We start from the raw sequence: 7,491 nt of genomic DNA, 5'->3' as shown, positions 1-7,491 counted from the left end.
CATCTGACAAAGGGCTAATATCCAGAACCTACAAAGAACTCAAACAAATTTACAAGAAAAAACAAACAACCCCATCAAAAAGTGGGCAAAGGCTATGAACAGACATTTCTCAAAAGAAGACATGCACACAGCCAATAGACACATGAAAAAATGCTCATCATCACTGGACATCAGAGAAATGCAAATCAAGACCACAATGAGATACCATCTCACATCAGTTAAAATGGCGATCAGCAGGGGACTTTCAATGGCATCAATCCAGAAAGACAAAGAGCCAGGAGAGGCTGCGGCAGCCGGGGTTGCACAAGCGGAACTCCCAGCAGATTCAAGAAAGCTGACTCCTCAGCCAGGAGCCCACGCGGCCCAGAAGTGGCCCGGCTACCTGCGGGAGGCCTGGGAGGTGCAGGCGCGAGTGGCTTCACTGCCTCTGGAGGTCAGGAAGGAGGCCACGCGGAGAGGTGGTCAGAGGCCTGTGTAAGGCGCTTCAGGCTCGCTCTGTCCTGACTGTGTCCAAGCAGAAGATCAGCTGTTTCATTCCCTGGAGAGGGTGACACTGAGGGTCAGCGGACAGGGCGAGCAGAGTAAACAGATCTTACACACACTGTGCACAGACCTGCACCTCCAATCCAGCGGGCTCCCCCGGGCTGGGTCAGACTCGCGCCTCCAATAAAGAAAGACCTAAAGATGTAGCTACATCCACAGCCCTCCAGCCCCAGGCGCTGCTCTAACACCCCACCCAGAACAGCACCCCTACCTAGGGTGGCCAGGGCAAATACAGGACCCAGATAAATGTGGATTTTAGATCAACAACAAATCATTTTTTAGTATAAGTATGCCCCATGTAATATTTAGAACATACTTACACTAAAAACAAATCCAAATATAATTGGGCTTTCTGTAATTTTTGTCATTGTTAAATCTGGCAACTTTACCCCTACCCAACACACACACACACACACACACACACAGACACACACACACACACACACACACACACACACACACACAGATACACACACACAGACACAGACACACACACAGAGAGACACACACACAGAGACATAGACACACACACACACACACACACACAGACACACACACACACAGACACACACACACACACACAGCTTATACATGTTTTTTTCCCATCTCTCTCTTAGGTGAGAGCAGACAGCCAAAGAGCACCCCAGTTTTGAGAAAAGCTCTGACAGAGAACAAAAGCGGGGCCAGGAGCAAGTTACAGGAAAGACGAAGCTGGAAGAAAAGCCGAGGCATTTTTTCCAGCATCAAAGGGCTCAGTGATGCCCTGTGGGCGGCGTGCAAAGAGACCCACTCAGAGACTCGTCCTGTGGCAATTCAGGTCCCTGGGTGCAAGCACAAACTCCTACCGTTTCCAGAGAAAAACAAGGAGGTTTCACAATGGACTGGGAACGAGGAAGATACTGGGACCTCTCAACCACAACCTCAGAAGCCAGAAACCAGCCAGGCACGGTGACTCACGCCTGTAATCCCAGCACTTTGAGAGGCTGAGGCACGCAGATTGCCTGAGCTCAGGAATTTGAGACCAGCCTGGGCAACATGGCAAATCCCTATCTCTCCTAAAAAAAAAAAAAATACAAAAAAATTAGCCAGGCGTGGTGGTGGGCCCCTGTAATCCCAGCTACTTGGGAGGCTGAGGCATGAGAATTGCTTGAACCTGGGAGGTGGAGGTTGCAGTGAGCCAAGATTGCACCACTGCGCTCCAACCTGAACGACAGAGTGAGATTCTGTCTCAAAAAAAAAAACAAAAAACAAAAACGCCAGAAACCAAGGAGCAGTGCCCGCAAAATTCCAAGGGAAATGATCTCCAATCTGGAACTCTAAGCCCAAACTGTAGAAAAGAAAGATATTTTCAGAACTGTAAGATCTGCCCAAGTCACCCCCTATGCATCCTTTCCTTTCTCAAGAGGTTTCTGGAGGATAGGAGCCACCAAAGAGCCAACAGGTCAACCAGCAGAGAGGGAACCTGGGGGGCGGAATGGGGACCACTCAGCCCCAGCCAGCAGCAGAGGGGCTGCGAGGGGCAGGGACATCCCCAGCCAAGACCACCACCCAACAGCCTCCTTCCCTGGAGCAGGGTCCATGGCGTCAGGAGTGCACTCTTCACGAAGAGGAAACGGACAAATGGTTTGTAAGGACATTTATACAATTATGGGAGAAACTGGGTTTGTTGTGGTGATAAACACATAAAAACAATGCAAATGAAAACATAATTAACTCCAGAGAAAACAAAAAGTTGTTCAGGTAAGGAGAAGTAATATTATTCTAATGGCTTGGCTGTGAATAGTAAACACCAACTATTCATCTTAGTGAAACGGTGAGATGCTGCTGGGAAAATGGAGGGATGGGATGTGTGTGTGTGTCTGTATGGGTGCATGTGTGTGTATATGTTAGAAAGAGACACACAGAGTGGCCGGGCATGGTGACTCATGCCAGTAATCCTGGCACTTTGGGAGCCTGAGGCAGGCAGATCACCTGAGGTCAGGAGTTCAAGACAGCCTGGCCAACATGGTGAAACCCCGTCTCTACTAAAAATACAAAAATTAGCCAGGTGTAGTGGCATGTGTCTGTAATCCCAGCTACTTGGGAGGTTGAATGAGGCAGGAGAATTGCTTGAAGCCAGGAGGTGGAGGTTGCAGTGAGCCGAGATTGCGCCACTGCACTCTAGCCTGGGCAACGAGAGCACAGCTCCATCTCAAAAAAAAAAAAAAAAGAAGAAGAAGAAGAAAGAAAAAAAGAAAGAGACACACAAAGAGACAGATAGAGAGCAGAGGACAGAATGTGGGTCAAGGGTGAAGAGAAAACTGGAGCTTGCCCTGAAGGAAGCCAACAGACGATGCCCAAGGTGAAAAATCAGAAGTGGCAACATGAACATGTTATTCTAAGATATCCAGGCAAACATGAAAATAATTGGCTGAAAGACTAAAAGCGTTTGCCCCTGGAGAAGGAACTGTAGGACATCCCTGTGGAAGGGCTGCTGTTTTGCCTTTAAATTCTCTGCATGTATAACTGATTAAAAGAACAAGTAAATGTTTAAAGAAATAAAGTTTTCAAAAACGTAGGCAGGTGTGGAGTGAGAGCGAGGATAAGGATTGAGCTTTTTCAGCAACGGCTATGATTTAATATATGCCTTGGCAGGAAAGTGCAAACGTCTGGGGGTGGGTGTTGGCAATTGCACTGGGGAGGGCATCAGCCCTGGACCTTCATCTCACACACACACAGCCCTAGCACCCTAAATCACACAGATTCGCAGTGAAAATCGTTTGTAAGTACTGGCAGCTTCAGGCCAAAACCTCAGTGGCCTCCCTAAGTTCCTCCTATGTGGAAGGCTGAGGCCACCTGTTCCGGTTTCTTTTCGCTGCTGTAACAAATTACCACAGTTTAGTGGCTTAAAACAACAGGAATTTATTTTCTTACAATCTGAAGCTCAGAAATAAAAAATCAGTCTCGCTGGGCTGCAATCAAGTTGCCAGCAGGGCTGGATCCTTGTGAAGGCTCCGAAGGAGAATGCGTTGCCCTGCCTGTCCCAGCCTGGAGGGCCTCCACAGGATAATCTCCCCATCCCAGAATCCTTGACTCAGTCACATCTGCAAAGACCCTCGCTATGATCCCACTGTCTGTGTCCTCCCAGAATGCATGTGTTGAAACATAAACTCCCAACGTGATGGTGTTAGGAGGCAAGAGTCTGGGAGGTGACAAAGTCACAAGCATGGAACCCCATGGATGGGATTAGAGCCTCATTAAGGGGGCCCCAGAGCACTGCACTGGCCCTTCCACCGTGTGAGGACACAGTGAGAAGGTGTGTCACTAGCCTGCGAAGCAGAATTGGGGTCCTCTCCAGACACTGCCTCTGCCAGTGCCTTGATCTTAGACTTGCCAGGCTCCAGAACTGTGAGAAATACATTTCTGTTGTTTCTAAGCCACTCAATCTACAGTGTTTTGTTATAGCAGCCAGAATGGACTAAGACAGAGGTCCCCAATCCCCCGGCCGTGGACCGGTACCCAACTGTGGCCTGTTAGGAACCAGGCCACACAGCAAGAGGTGAGCGGCAGGTGAACGAGCATTACCGCCTGAGCTGCCTGAGCTCCACCTCCTGTCAGATCCTCAGATTCTCATTGGAGCATGAACCCTATTGTGAACCGCCATGTGCGGGATCTAGGTTGTCTGCTCCTTATGAGAATCTAATGCCTGATGATCTGAAGTGGAACAGTTTCATCCCAAAACATCCCCGTTCCCCTCGGGTCTGTGGAAAAATTGTCTTCCATGAAACTGGTCCCTAGTGCCAAAAAGGTTGGAGACCACTGGACTAAGACATCCTTTTGCCATCTAAAGTTATGGTCACAGGATCCAGGGATTAGGGTGAGAATATCTTTGGAGGTGGCCACACAGCCCACCGCAGCCCTGCTGTTGGTGACGTGGCAACAGAAGCCAGAGGTCAGAGTGACTTAAGGAGTGGGAGGGCCACGGATGAAGGAACACAAGGCATCTGCAGAAGTCAGAAAAGACAAAGAAATATATTTTCCCCTTAGAACCCCCAGAAGGATCCACTGTGGACTCCCGACCCCAGAAGTGTAAGAGAGAAAATGAGTGTTGTTTTAAGCCACTGGCTGTCTGGTAATTTGTGGCTGCAACCCTGGGAAGTGACGTGGCCTTGGGGTAGCGCCTTCCTACAGCTGCCTTGGGGCACTAAGGGGCCTGGGAACCGAGCAGGAACCAGGAGACAGGCTGGGCTGTGCCTGTGGGTGGTTCTGGCTCCTGAGTCCAGGGGTGGCTCTGCGTGCCAAGCAGGGTCACGTATCCGAGTCCCAGAGTCCACCAGGAGTGTCCAGGCATCTGGGACACCTGGCAGCGGCGGGCAGCCAGCTCCTTGGAAGCCACAATGACCAGCGCGCACAGGCACCGCACAGAGGGCAGATGTGAGGGGCGCTCAGTGTGGCCTCGGTCAACACACTACCTGGTCTCAGGCTCTCAAAAGTCATTTTAAGCTGAAGGGGGTCAGTGAATCACATCTGAGGGTGCAGGGGCCTTGGGCCTCCTGGCTAACAGAGTTCCTTAGGAGCGCAGAACCCCAAACAGAACCGCCTTGGAAAGTCCACCCAGTCACTGCAGGGTCTCAGCAGAGGTGGAGGTGCAAGGTCCCCAGATAGTCTCGGAGATTTTCACGCCATCTCAGCAGCACATTCAGAACTCAGCCTGCACCGGCTGCAGCAAGTAGAAAGAATTATGACTTGTGACTTTGGAAAGCGAGAAGCTGCCCGGATTCCCCCTCCATGAGACATTTGGGGTGGGAAGTTCAGGGAGAATTTCAACTGCAAGACCAAGGTGATTTAGAAGGTAAAACATTTGCGTTTGTGTCAAATTTCCACACCTTCCCCCTCTGGATGCCGCCGCCCCTGCTTCCCACACAGCACGGCTCCCCCCACGGCCCGCCTGATGACAGCTGGCTTTGGGGGCTCACGTCTGCAGGTTAGAGCCCTCCCCACCCCGGCAGCCCCCCAGCCCCCTCGGGGCTCCACCCAAGCCCTTCCTCAGGCTGGATCAGATCCCCAGGCCACCCCGGGGTGGAAACTCGCCCTCCCGCTGTGGCCCAAGCGCTCACACTGCCTCCATTGTCCGGGCAGCCCAGCTGGCCCGAGGCCAGCCTCAACCCAGCTATTACAGATTTTTCAAATCCTTCCATTTATGTATTTGGTTTGGTAGCTTTAGGTTGATGATGTACTTAATTTCACCACTATATTGAGTTTGAATGAGCTGAAAGGAAAAACATGCAAATAGAGAACAATGCCTGGCCAGACCCCGCGAGCCCAGAAGACAGGTGTTTCCCATCGACAGTCTGCTGCGCGCCCTTGGCCATTTTCCTCCTGGAGCTAGGTGCACCCCAGGCATTTTCTTTTAGGCAGCTTTGTGATCAGTGCAGGTCCCAGGGCCCAGCGGGACTCCCTTTGGGACTGCTCTTTCTTGGGATTTTAAATACAGCAGGGTAGCAGGAGGGTTCCTCTGTCACATAAATATCTGATCCTCGGGGTGGCAGCCTCCAAGCTTTTCCCACTCCCAGCAGACACAGAATAGCACGAAGATCTGTGGACAAAGAGGGCAATCTGCTCCTCAATCCACCCCTCCCTCAGTCTAGAATTTGCACTCTGTCTACAGTTTTGCAAAAGTGGTTTTGTAAAGGTCATAAAAGGATAGAATAGCAAAATAAAATGGTCCAGTAGGTAAACCCAGGTATTTTAGAGAAGTTGCTTCTCTCTAGGTTTCCTTTGATGGGGGGCCTTGCTTCAGGCCAGTGACAGACGCTTGCCTCGGTGGAGGGCCTCAGCGGTCACCCCTCCAGGTTCAAGACCTGAGCGCACTCCAGCCACACCAATGGCCTGAGTTCCAGGGCACTATGTCCACGCCTCAGCCATAGAGCCAGCTGCCTGGGTGGGTGACCACACAGCTCCACAGTGCCCATGCTCGGAAGGGACCCCGCACATAGTGGCCACAGTTCTGTGGTCACTGTCTTGAGATTCTTCATAATTTTCTTTGAATTTGTGTTTCGTAAATAAAGTCTGATGGGCCAGTGGAGCTTGCGGCTCCCAGCAGCCCCACCTTCACAGGATGTGTGCTCTGCCCCCACCTAGCACCTGGGCGGGAGGGTCAGGGTCAGGCGCACACAGCCTGCCTCCCACCCTGAGTGCCAAGTCACAATACAGGCCGGGCTCCTGTGTGGGCCATGCATTTGCACAGCTCTGCTGTGGGGGTGGGGAGAGGGTCTGCCACCCAGCCCAGAGGCCTCTGCGCTTAGAAACAGCCATAGAAATCCAAGCAAGCCCTGGCCTCAGGACATATGTCTACAAAGCCCAGCCTACGCTCTGCCACCTCAGCCCAGAGTCCCCTGCACTTGGAAACGACCCTCCCATCCAAGCAGGCCCAGCGAAGGACCACTGAGAAGACCTACAAGACACCCCATCCAGACCATCCGCATCCCTGTCTCCACCCTGAGCTGCATGGCACTGCATCGCACCCCTTTGTGGCACTCACTGTGATGAAATGGTGCACACTGAATTTTTTTTTTTTTTTTTTTTTTGAGACGGAGTCTCGCTGTGTCACCCAAGCTGGAGTGCAATGGCACAATCTTGGCTCATTGCAACCTCTGCCTCCTGCGTTCAAGCAATCCTCCCTCAGCCTCCTGAGTAGCTGGAATTATAGGCACATGCCACCACAGCCCAGCTAATTTTTGTATTTTTAGTAGAGACACGGTTTCACCATATTGGTCAGGCTGGTCTTGAACTCCTGACCTCAGGTGATCCACCCACCTTGGCCTCCCAAAGTGCTGGGATTACAGGCATGAGCCACTGTGCCCAGCCCGAATTCTTTACAGACACACACGGTGAGAGAAGTCCAGCTACATCCAAGCTCTGCTAGTCACTTGCTGAGTGACCACAGGGAGTTTCTTAACCTCTCTGTGC

This window comes from Mandrillus leucophaeus, unplaced genomic scaffold, assembly GCF_000951045.1.
Source record: "Mandrillus leucophaeus isolate KB7577 unplaced genomic scaffold, Mleu.le_1.0 Scaffold21, whole genome shotgun sequence".
NCBI lineage: Eukaryota > Metazoa > Chordata > Mammalia > Primates > Cercopithecidae > Mandrillus > Mandrillus leucophaeus.
The sequence above is the reverse complement of the archived record's forward strand: the minus strand, read 5'-3'. Positions refer to the sequence as shown.